The sequence below is a fragment of the Apium graveolens genome, chromosome 7 (genome assembly GCF_009905375.1).
Source record: "Apium graveolens cultivar Ventura chromosome 7, ASM990537v1, whole genome shotgun sequence".
Lineage (NCBI taxonomy): Eukaryota > Viridiplantae > Streptophyta > Magnoliopsida > Apiales > Apiaceae > Apium > Apium graveolens.
Window position 1 is genome coordinate 127,416,450 of NC_133653.1, and position 13,033 is coordinate 127,429,482.

The window sequence follows — 13,033 nt, forward strand, 5'->3', positions numbered from 1 at the left end:
CATGTCATGCTGGGTTGGTTGCAGTTGTTGGCATGGTGTCCAGTTTGGTCACACTTATAGCATTTTAGAGGGGCCTTCTTCTACATGTTTGACATTTCGGTATCGGGGTGCGGGGTTGCCTATGAAATGTTGCCCTGGATTGTCCGCCGCCCTGGCCAACACTCTCACTTGGGGCCTTTCTGAATCTGGGGCCTCGCGCAGGTTGGGACACCACTCCCCTGACGAACTTGCTTGGAAGGCTCCTGTTCCCGGTTCCTCCTCCTTAGCTTCCTATCTTCCTCTTCCTATTTTCTTTTTCCTTCAAACTTTGTTCACTGCCAGCTTCAACAATCGAGGCTTTCTGCACTAAGTTGGCATAATCTGTCAGCTCTAGTACCGCCACTCGGTTATGGATCCACTATTTTATACCAAGATGAAACCTTCACATTTTCTTCTCTTCGGTATTCACGAACTAAGGTACAAATCGTGACAGCTCGGTAAACTTGGCCCTCATATCTCGAAGGACTTTTCTATTTCCTTGAGCCAGGCCCGTGCTTCAACGGGGTCGGCAGATCCTAGAAACTCTGGGGGTTTGAGGGATTTGAAAGCCCTGAAGGCAGTGGCAGTAGTCTATTGGGAAATATGCGGCTGTGGTGAAATGGGTTGTTGGTTCAGATTTGCCCTTAAAATTTCCATAAACTCATTCATGGGGTTCCCTCCCTGATGGGTATCCTCAGCCTCTTCTTCTGCATATTCTTCTTCATCATATTCATTATAGTCTAGGTCTTCTGCACTTTCTTCATTCACTACGGGGTCAGGTCCATTCCGTTGTTGGTTAACAGATTCTGCGGGCTGTGCCCTGGTTCCTCTTCTACGGGGTGGCATTATTCTGATAATGAAAATTTGTCAATATAGTTGCAATTATTTATAATTGGATTAACTTATTCATAGGTAAGCATGTCATTTATTATCTAGCATGTTTTTATCAAATGCAATAATATGGAAATCAATTTCTTAACAACTGCTAGATATATACCATAGGGTCTCCCAATTATATCTTGGGGACAAAACAACTTATCCGAGTTCATACATGACCTGATTATAATACATCATTACTTGTCTTGAATACTGAATGCAAATATATAAACCGTGCACCCTTAAGAGCTAGGAATGCTATCTACTACTAGATATCCTAAAAAAATTGGTGACAAGTCACCCAGCCCTTTACAAGGTCCATAAAATAGTCACTAGTACCTCAGTCACTGTTGCTGCGCGTGAGGTCTCGCCCCCTCCACATTGCTCGTGCCAACATCAGCTCTGCGTCAACTACCGAGATGTATCCTCCCACTTCCGTCATCCTCATCTGAACCCGGGTACGGAGCTCGATCCCATCGATCTCCCTGTGGGCTATGGCCGGAAAAGCAGCTCTGAAGTCCCCTGGATATCCTAGTCTGATGGCTCTCTCAGTTATCAGTGCCTGTCATAGCTCTACGATACGGGCAGATGCCGCGGTAAGCTCAGTGTTAAGCTGAGCCACTATCCAGTCGTGTACAACTACATGTATGGTCATCGGGGGTGGTAGAGGTGAGTCTGGGTCGCTAGAGGATATGTTATAAGCCTCGTAGGTCTGTGCATCCATCCCATCCTCCTCGTCCTCATCGGTATAGAGCAAAGGACTCTGCATCCCTGGGTGTAGTGTAGGAGAGCGAACATTCAGGAGAGGGTACATCTCTATATCCCTCCATCCTAAGCCAACTCCCTGGGGCATCTCAACGTTATCAACTATGGGGACAGGAAGGTCAGTCTCCTCCTCCGGGGCATCCTCAGTAGGGTCATCATCTGAGTCATCAATAGGTGGGTCCTCCGGCTCAGGAGTAGGGTCACGCTCAGGGGCCATAACATCATCAACCGGGTCAACCTCCCCATAGGCTCCACTAGTACCTGACACAATAGGCAAGGTGTTACTAACATAGAGTCGGAATTCCCTTGAGAGAAAAACTGCCAAGACTACACATATAGCCTGATGATGAACTCGACTTCAGCTCTAATTGATTATTTATTATTCTTATGTTTACGTATTTTATATCCTATCATTTCCAAGATCTGATAACCTAAAGCTCTAATACCATTTCCGTGGCGCCCCAAAATTCGGGGTCAAGGATTTAGGAGGCCACGCCATCTTGAATACTATATACCACATACCTCACATCATAATATATAATTACTCACACTTTACGACCCCACACTTATCACACACACATAATTATAGGTTATTGTCTTGGAAACGAACCATTCAATACTAGAGTAAATCAATCCACAAAGTGATAATTATTACAACCCAAAAGTAATTAAGTCTTACCTGGGAAATAACATTTAAGTAAGGTTAGTCTTTCGGCCAAATATTTGTTTCTTATTCATTACCTTACACAAGTCACATTTGTAAATAAGCCGGACTAAAAACAACTGAAAACCAATCCAGCTTATTCGGTCTACCTGTGGTAAAACACCAAAAATCCTACGGAACAGCTGGTCATTTTCTACCCATTTCCTGGCTGTGAGTTTTATGATAGGCATCTTGATTCACTGTTGTGTTGTGTCAATTTAAGAAAACAAGTGTGAGTTATAATGCCTAGCATAATAATGTACAATATGAAATGACTGTATGATAAACTCAAGTAAAACGTCATATGTGATAATTATGTTTTATTCAAAAATAGGTTTCCTTGTTGATACTCACCTTCTTATTAAAACAATTCTTTAATGGATTATTATCCTGTGAATACCTTAATTGTAAACCCAACACCTAGGCTTGGGTTACGGTATTGCATCACAATTCCAATTGGAAGAATAGGACATTCACTGGAGCCACCGCATACGATGATCAGTCGTACTACAGAAATAGTAACCTTTTTTACATGTAGATGGACGATTCCCTTTTTATTATTAGTTATCACCCTTGCCGCATTCGGGCCTTTTCTGTGTCCATCCCTCTCAGGTACACACTTCGCATCTATCCCTCTCAAGACACGGTTTTGCGTCCATCCCTCTCGGGTACGCATACTCCACATGTGCATCAGTATATAAGATACCTTCTCATATGGTAATAAATTGGTAGTCTCCCCAGTCCACGAAGTACTGGAGTCTACCCCTCCTTGTCCTTGTAAGAGTCCCATCATATATATGGAATTTATTTTATTCCCCAAGCATATTGCTTGTTGATAGGTACACTTGGATATGTATGTATATATATGCACTTCCGAGAATTTCGGAGGAAGTACTAGGGATGTGAGTTGACCGTTGTCAACATATTTATTAAATAAGGGGGGTTTATTTTGAAACTATAATCAAAATATTAAAAATAAGTCGAGATAATATTCTCCGACGATCTGAAATTATTCGAATGATTTTCCGAAAATCAGAATGTATTTTAAATTAGGTTTTATAATTTTTAAATCATAATTAAATCATTTAATAAATAATTAATAATTAATTATTAATCATTAAATAATTAAACCTCGAATAATTATACTTTTAAAAGAATATTGAAATAATATTCCTCAACTAGTTTATGTTTAAGTAATTTAATAATCTTTAATATTTAATCAGGTTGAAAAAAATAATTGTTGGAGTATGCTTCTCCCATAATAAATGAATAGTTACATAATATTTATTATTCGAACAATAAAATATAGTTGAGGGAATACGATCTTTGGAAATCATTTTAATAAAAGTTCGAGGTATTTAATGTTTTGCAAGCGGACGTCAAGTCCCTTAAAACGTACTACTATGGACTTTTAATCATCCTATTATTACCAGAATGATTCCCGGGTTTTTATTTTTAACTCCCGACCGACTCTTGGTCTTATAATTATACGTCACGCTTAGAGCGGAGTTAAACATTTTACGACATATACTTATCGTGCAATATCGCTACATTATGTGAAAACTCAATTACTAAGTATCATGGCAAGCATGGTATTTATGCAATGATAATAAAACAATCATTTCACAACGCAACAGTAAATGGAGTTGGGTTCGTAAACTTGCCTGGGTATCTCGAGGTGGAGGATGCTCTAGGTTCCGCTCGGAAATCTATAATCATAAACTTAATTCGTTTTGTAAGGTCCCGTTCCAATTTACGGTGAATCACACTCATATACTACTTATTATGCACCCTCTCAACTCATATTACCCTTATCATTTCTTTAAGTCCTTATTCACATTATTGTCGCTTCCTTTTTCAAAGTATCTTAAGTCCGTTTTCCATATTCATCATCGGCTCCGCTTATGGATATTTTTATAAAATTGAAAAATCATTATTTTCACTTGAAATTTTTATGACAGTTAAGGAACTCTATTTACTACTGTCTTTAAAAATTTCATCATTTATGAACACTTTTAAGTCGATCCTTTTTATTTTCAAAGTTCATAATTCGTTGCAGTTTTTTCCGCATAAATCACTTTTAGTAAAACGCCATAACTTTTGATCCGTAAATCGGAATTACGCGATTCAAGCGCCTAAATGATCCTTATAACATTTTCTATCATAATCAAGTGTTAGTTTTCAAGAAACTACAGTTTACGTCTTCGGGATGTTCTGCAGAAACTTTAATGTTACGTTTTGTTCGTTTTAGCGCACTACACCATAAATGGCCTACAGCAACACCAAGAAAATGTTACAACAGGCCCAAAAAAGTGTTACCACAGCCAAAAAAAGGCCTAAGGTAACATAAAAATTAAGTTGCTTTTTTTCGAGTTACCTTTGGCCCCTAAGGAAACATTACTTTTGCCCTGGTGTAACATTCACATTTGTGTTACAATAGCTGTCAAAGGTAACATCAATCTATGTCTATAGTATCACAATATGTATGTTACCTTTGGACTTAGAATTTTCAAAAAAAAATAGGGCCCACCAGTGGGGCCCACATTTGTTTGCAAAGGTAACATTATAATGTAATACTATAGACATACTTTAATGTTACCTTTGATGTATATTGTAACAGTAATGTTTTGTATTATACCAATTTCTTTGTAACATTTTTAGTATTTAATGTAACATATTTTTCAAAAAAAATTGACACGAATGGTTTGTAAATTCAACATGCCATAAACCTGTTTTTCATATAAGTCAACAAATAAACAATTCAAACCACCAAACTTCAAATCGGTTTTCACAAACCCCCACCAAATACTACTTCATTTTTCACATATTTCACCGTCAACTCCACATAATCCAAAAAATAGGTACATAGTCTATAGTCTAGAGTACGATAAATAAACATCTGAAATCTAGTACGAAAACACTTGGAGTACGCAAAAGAAGATGGGTAAAAAATAGTGATGCCACTATGATATTAAGTGCAACCCCTCCTGCTTTCAAGCTCGCAATCTGGATCCTCGGTAAATCTTGTGATGGTAGCATCTCTTGCCTTCATAATCATAGATCCATCCAACTGAACACACTGAACTCTGGACTGCAAAAGGTTTCAACATCAAGCAAATTATTATGAAAACTATAACTTTTGGAATAACCAATATAAAGATGTATTGAATGTCAGCCTGAACTTTAGTAGACTTAAGTTTGCCATATATTTGAGCTGAAAGTCGAATTAAGAATTAAGAACAACTGCCTAGTTCTATCCATCATTTGCTATCATATAATGAAGTAAAAAGAATAACAGGAACTCTTATTTAGCCATTTAACTGGTAAAAAAATCCAATACATTTAACACACAGACCAAGTAAAACAACTTGTATCCAGTAATCTGGGTCAGGAATGACAGTTGGGGCTACAGTTGCTTTCCTTACCTTCCTTCCAAACTGCAAAAGAATTAAAAATCCATATAATTCAACACAAAATGGCATCCTCAAAAGTTCTCTGAGCCGACTATCCTGTGTACTAGCAGCTAATGCAAAACTTGTAAATTTAAGTAACATAACTATTTCCTTTATCCTCTTTAGACAAAGAAATTACACAACAATTTTATATGCAATATTAGAAACTACCGTTCCGGATTCAAATCAATTGAACTACCCTTTCTGATTAATTGCTAGAAGTTAACCCAATATCCTAACAGTCATTAAAATATCTATATCTACATAAAAAGCGCGGGAGCAGGAAAACAAATACAAGCAAATCAGCCCATTTATATAAATTATCCGAAAAGATACCGTCGCAAGGTCCATAACACAATATGACATCACTCTAATATCAACTAAATTATACACACAAAAACAAACCACAACAGTCCCTATATCCATCTAAATCAACGAAATCAAAAAATGAACAAAAACACGATAAGATAGTAAAGAAGATAAATATATATATATATACATTTACCGATACCATATCCGATTAACTGCTGCTATATTTAAACTACCAATCTAGTAATCATTTCAGCATTTACATGTACATAAAAACACATAACATATATACAAATGAAGCTGATTTATCCAATTTTATCGAAATCAATACCACTAAAATCCGATGACAATCACTCTACTTTCAACTAAATTATACATACACAGAAAAAACCATAACAAAATCTAATTTCATAATAATAGACCAAATGACACAATAAAAACACGCTGCAGGCACATATATTTTAGGCGAACAAGCAGACTCGGAAATTTAAAGTAGGTGCAAATTCTCCCAATTTGTGGCCTACCATATGATCAGTTATATAAATAGGTAAGAAGGGAAAAAGATATACCGATTCAAGAAACGAAACAGAAGCTTTACGAAACAGCAGTACGTAATTTTCTTTTCCATGATTTCAAAGCTTTAATTGGTAAATCTTCATCTTGAAGATGTCACTCGACATACTAAAAAACTTTGACTAGATAATATTCAATCTGTCATGATAACAATGTGACACTTTAAACAAGATAATCTATATAAAAGGACCAACTCAATAAGTGATTCACCTCACAAACCTTACAAAGGTAACTGTGAAGAATATTCACATACATGGCCTTTAATTTGAGCCATTAGCTCCTGTATTCTCATTTGCCTGATTACTTCTAATTCCAGGTCAGCCTAAATTCAGCAGCAAATAAAAATAATTAAATGCAAATAGAACCCCTCAGCACCATTTTAATTAGATATAGAATTCAATTTGATACAAATAAGGATCAAATATTATAATCCCAGAACACGGTAAGAATTAAAAAAACAAAAGTCTGAAAGTGAAGAATTATAAAATCAAATGAAACTTTCCATTCAGCACAGTAGCTCTAAAACAAAAAATCTCATGCATTACTGAGGAGCACAGTAGGTTCTTCTCTATCAAATTTCTCATATTCAGCAGCATCATCATCATCCACAAACAAGCTAGCATGTGCAAGAAACAACTCCCAACCACTGGTTAAAAAAAGAATATCAAATTAGAAACTGAAGTTAGTCTTTAAATTTAAGAATGGATCTGAAGGAAATGATTAACCTCGTGTGGTCATACTTTGCTCTCTCTGCTTGCTGAGCAGCCAATCCAGCCTCTTTTGTATCCATCTTTTTTTTCACTGAAAGAAGAGCTCGGTAGTGATCGGAGTAGTGGTGCTTAATTTTGTACGCTGTTAGAATTTTAAACAATTAATACAAAACTATTGTGGAAAAAAGGGGGGAGTAACAAGCATAAACATATAAAATAATAAGCTGGTATATATGGGTATTTGCAGCACCATAGAGGGAAACAAACTTGCAACTAAAATGATAGTACAATATTTTATGAGTACATTTAATTCCAGGGCTGAATGACATTGTGATATCTAATAGTAAAGAATTATATATAGTTGATGAAGATGCGAAGACGTTAAGTATGATTCCTGAGATCAGACCTTTCTATTTTTTTAAGATCTTTATTGCATCAATCATATTTGCTGCTGAATTCTTTTCTCTTGTTGCTACTTCCCTCTTCATTTTCCTAGACTCCACCTCTAGAGCTCTTACTAATGTGTATTTAAATAATCATCTATCTTTTTGTAAGACTTCCTAAGACATATTACCTTTTTCTGCGGTTAGTCATACATAAGCCCTGACACTATATCACACTTCACTTCCATTCTCCTTTATCTTGTCAATGTTCATGTCATTGTTTTCTCTACCCATCTTAGCCTAGTAAGATGAGAATCAATCATTTAATACAAACTATGAGAATCAGTAAGGTTGTGCATACACGTATATAACTAAGTATATGTTCCATTTAATGTTTAGCACAAAATATACCAGGGTTCACCAAAAATCATGCTGAACCTTAGTTATTTATAAATAATATCAAGGTTCTCAAAATATCAAAGTATACTTATGCCTATATATAACCATATAACATGCAGGAACATGAGATATATACTCACAGTTCGAAGCAAACCAATAATAAGTAGAAGTAACTGATCTCGAATATTAGATGTTTCTTCTTCATCAATTTTAACCAGCATCATATCAGCTCTATTTATTTGTACACAGTTTCACCTGTGAAGCTGTTAAGATACTGCACAACAACCTAAAGATTTATATCAATTATCGATTTGAGCTAGCAAAATAACATTCAGTGTATTGTTCATTGAGATGTATTATATAGCTATAGTTGTTTATTTAGCAGCTTCTTGAATTAAGGTAATCACAAATTTAAAATATATTTTCTCAATAACTTGGTAAGCTTTTCTTCGGTTGTATACTTAAGAACTAAAACCACCGACAGTTTTAACCAAGATGAGAAGATAGCAGAGTTCGGAATAAAAAAGCTGTATCAGAGTCTGATAAACTGTAAATTTGACAACTATGGTTGATATTAAAATTTACTAATAAACTGATAATTGATGCAACAGGCTATTATAATGTAGAGTTTAATAATGAAACTAGGAATTAAGGAAATAATAAGTTGATCACCTGATTTTCGATCTCATCCTCAATAGCGATAGCGAGTTTATTAGACTCATCCTCCAAAAGTGTCTTCAACTGAGACTTCAGCACATATCCTGGAGGAAGGATATGTCTATACATACACTCCTTTCCCCCATTGGGGCAAGACCAGAATCAACCGTATTGCTTCTTTTTAACTGCGTCAAGAAAATGCTTGCATACCTGTAAGAGGATAAATAAAATTGGGCATTTCAAAAATGCCCAAAATTATTTTTTTAATTAGAGGGTATTAATTAAACAAACATCATTAGAGGAGAGAGAGAGAGAGAGGAACGATGTGTTTGCCTAAGGGGAGACCTCATGTCAGACCAGAGACCAAGAGATAAGTGGGTTGAACGTGAAATGACGTTGTTTGCTACCATAATACGAGAAGCGACGTGGCTTAATCTATCATCCATTTCAGATTGTAGATTCAATAGATGTAAAACCTCCCAATTTGCTTGAAGCTCGAAACCTGAGAGAAAGTGTGTGAGAGGTGTTTAGAGAGAGCGGTTTAGATAGGGAAATTTTGACATCTCTAAAATTTTACCCGGGCTGTTCAAAAGTTTTGAGTCTACTTTACCCCGCGCCTGATCGAGAGCCCAATCATAGCCCAATATTGCTAATTTCATTTTTTATTTTTTAATTAATTTTTAAGTTATGTTTAAATTTTATAAAAATAAAAAATTATTAATTACTAATTGATACAGTTTACAAAATTTAACAAAAAATTATTTTATCAATCTTAGTTAATATTAATATTATTTCTTAATTATATTATCAAAATTGATTAATTTTGAAATCAAATAATTATATATATATATATTTAACTTTTTGTAAAATGATATTTTTTACCCATTAACACCCTATTGTAACATAAGTTTCCATATGTTACCGTATGTAACATTTTGAAGCTATAGTAACATGTTACAAAGACTATGGTAACATCAAAAATACTAAGTTGCGATAGGCTAAGATGAGCATAGCTAAGGTAACATAATTTTGTAACACGCATGATTAAACCATTGTGATAGGCTATCTATGGCGTAGTGGCGAGACTACGGTTATGATCCGAGTTTCGTTTATGCCTTAAATCTTTATAATACCACCAACAATCAACATATCATCATCACCATACTAACTCCTCTCAAGAACATCATGTTCTTGAGGCAACAACCATCAACCTTAAATCTACATAGCTAAACATCAAGATTACAACAATACTTTCACCAAAACTAGGTTTACAACTGTGTTCTAAAAGAATCTTGAACTTAAATCTCAAGTAAGGATAGATCAAAGATTTATACCTTTCTTGAGAGCTTGAGATGTGTTCTTGATGATGGTGAAGTATTGGGAGTGCTTGGTAGGCTTTTTGGAACCAAAAACAACCATTAAAATCAAGAAACCAAATAAAAGTTACTATTCATACTATTCACTATCATCTTTCTTGAATTTATTTCACCCATCAAACCTTGATAAAAAGAGCTTAAAGATTTATCTTACCTTATTTTAGGAGGTATGAAGCTTGAGAATGAATGGGGGAATTTTTCCATTGCTAGAGCTTGGTGATTTGAATTTGATTTCCTTGTTTTTTTAGAAGGGGCCAAATGGAGAGTTTAGGGAGAGAGGGAGAGAAATTGTGTTGGCTTCTTGGTTGATTCTTGCAATAATGCTTGTGATAACTTGTTTATTCTATAGTGTAAGTCCTAGGATAGATTTATGTTGGCAAATCTTTGGACAATACTAGCTAGCTTTCTATATTACAAGCTAAGTTAATATGTTTAGCCATTAGCTTTACTATTCTCCTAGCCCTTAGATGATCATCCTACTTCCTTAGCTTACTATTTGATAAAGTAACCATGGTTAATTTTCCATCATGCTTAGTTAGTGCGATACATTTATTTAATCGTTTACGCGTTTGTTCGGTCACTTAAAACATTTTCGTAATAACTTCTCGTAAACGGTTCGCGACGTAAATCCTTCCGTATTTATTTTTTTATGTTTTGAAGTATCATCCTTGGATATGAATCCGTAGGGTTTTAAATTCGTAATTATATTGTGATTCTTGTAATCCTTGATGATTCATAAATATGGTCATTTTTCAAAGTTCGTTTTCTTCGAAAACTAATAGCGTTTACATACACTCATTTGGTACATATAATCATAATATCAACTTCGAAACTCATTTTCTCATGCACAACATAATGTGGGCTAAAAAAATTTCCTCGTCTGTCAGGATTACTATTCATTAACGTCTTTACAAAGTCTCAAAAATTTGAGTTATCACAGTTCTAATCCTAAGAAAAGGAAGAGGAACCCTCCCAAGAAGAAGAAGAAAGTAGGTGAGAAAAAGCTGATTCCACTAAAAGCTGAAGACCCCAAGAACAAAGCTGTTTGCTTCCACTGTAACAAGGTGGGGCACTGGAAGAGGAACTGCAAGGTTTACCTTGCAAAATTGAAGAATAAGAAGAAGGGTAGTGAGACTGCCGCTTCTGATTCAGGTATGTTCATGATTGAAGTGAATATGTCACTAAGTCAAATTTCTATTTGGGTATTAGATACCGCCTGTGGTTCTGACATTTGTAATTCATTGCAGGGACTAAGGATTAGTAGGACTCTCGAGAAAGAGGAGGTGATTCTACGGATGGGAAATGGAGCAAAAGTTGTTGCTAAAGTTGTAGGATCATTTGATTTACATATGCCTACGGGCAAGACAATTGTTTTAAATAATTGTTATTCTATTTCCTCGATTGTGAGAAATATTATTTATATTCCCATGTTAGACTTGGCTGGATTTTTGTTTGTTATTCAGAATAATAAATGTTCAATTCTTAGAGATAACGTTCTTTATGATAGTGGTATTTTAAATAATGGTCTGTATGTATGTGACGTAGAGCATAATTTACTACAAATTGAACATACTAATTAAAGGAAAAGGGATGATGAAAATCTTACCTATTTATGGCACTGCAGACTTGGTCATATTAGTGAAAATAGACCGCGATCATTGCATAAGGAAGGGTTACTTGACCCCTTTGATTTTGAATCATATCCTACATGCGAGTCTTGTCTATTGGGTAAAATGACCAAATCTCCATTTAGTGGACATGGAGAGAGGGCTGCAGATTTGCTAGGATTGGTACACACAGATGTATGTGGACCAATATCTACGCAAGCTATGAGTGTATTTTCATACTTCATTACTTTTATAGATGATCGATCTAGATTCAGATATGTGTATTTAATGAAGCACAAGTCTGAAGCCTTTGAAAAGTTCAAAGAATATAAGAATGAAGTGGAGAAATAAATCAAACATAGTATTAAAACCCTTCGATCAGATCGAGGTGGTGAATACTTGAATGGAGAGTTTCTAGATTATCTCAAAGAAAATGGTATAGTCTCTCAGTGGACTCCTCCATATACTCCACAGTTGAATGGGGTATCTGAAAGGAGAAATCAAACTTTGTTAGATATGGTTCAGTCCATGATGAGCTATACAGATCTTCCAGTATTCCTTTGGGGTTATACATTGGAAATCTCAGCATATTTACTGAATAAGGTGCCTTCCAAATCTGTTCCTCAAACTCCATATGAGAGATGGAAAGAAAGGAAACTGAGTCTTAAACACGTTAAGATTTGGTGATGTCCAGCTTATGTCAAAAAAGTTAACCCTGATAACTTAATGAAGTTCAAGAAGTGCAAACTACTACGGTTCAAAAGGAAACACCTATTCAGACTGAACACCCTTCTGTGGAACAGCCCATTCGTAGGTCAGGGAGAGTGTCTCTCCAACCTGAGAGGTATTATGGCCTTGTCATTGAGAAGGACAATGAGTTTTCATTCATTGATGATGATGACCCTATGACCTATAGTGAGGCTATGAGTAATATTGACTCAGAGAAATGGCAGAGTGCCATGAAATGCGAAATGGAATCTATGTATGCCAACCAAGTATGGGCTTTGATTGAAGCACCAGAGGATGTAAAGCCTATTGGGTGCAAATGGGTATACAAAAGAGAGATTGGAGCAGATGGCTAGGTGGAGACCTATAAGGCCAGGCTCGTGGCAAAAGGATTCAGACAAAGGCAAGGGATTGACTTGGATGAAACTTTTTCGCATGTAGCCCTGTTGAAATCAATTCGGATTTTGCTTGCGATTGCT

The 13,033-nt window shown here is 35.6% G+C and overlaps 1 pseudogene; it reads right to left on the minus strand.

The window, feature by feature from the left end:
- Positions 1 to 5,333: 5,333 nt before the first annotated feature.
- LOC141674029 (zinc finger CCCH domain-containing protein 11-like) lies at positions 5,334 to 9,291 on the minus strand (annotated as a pseudogene).
- Positions 9,292 to 13,033: the final 3,742 nt, after the last annotated feature.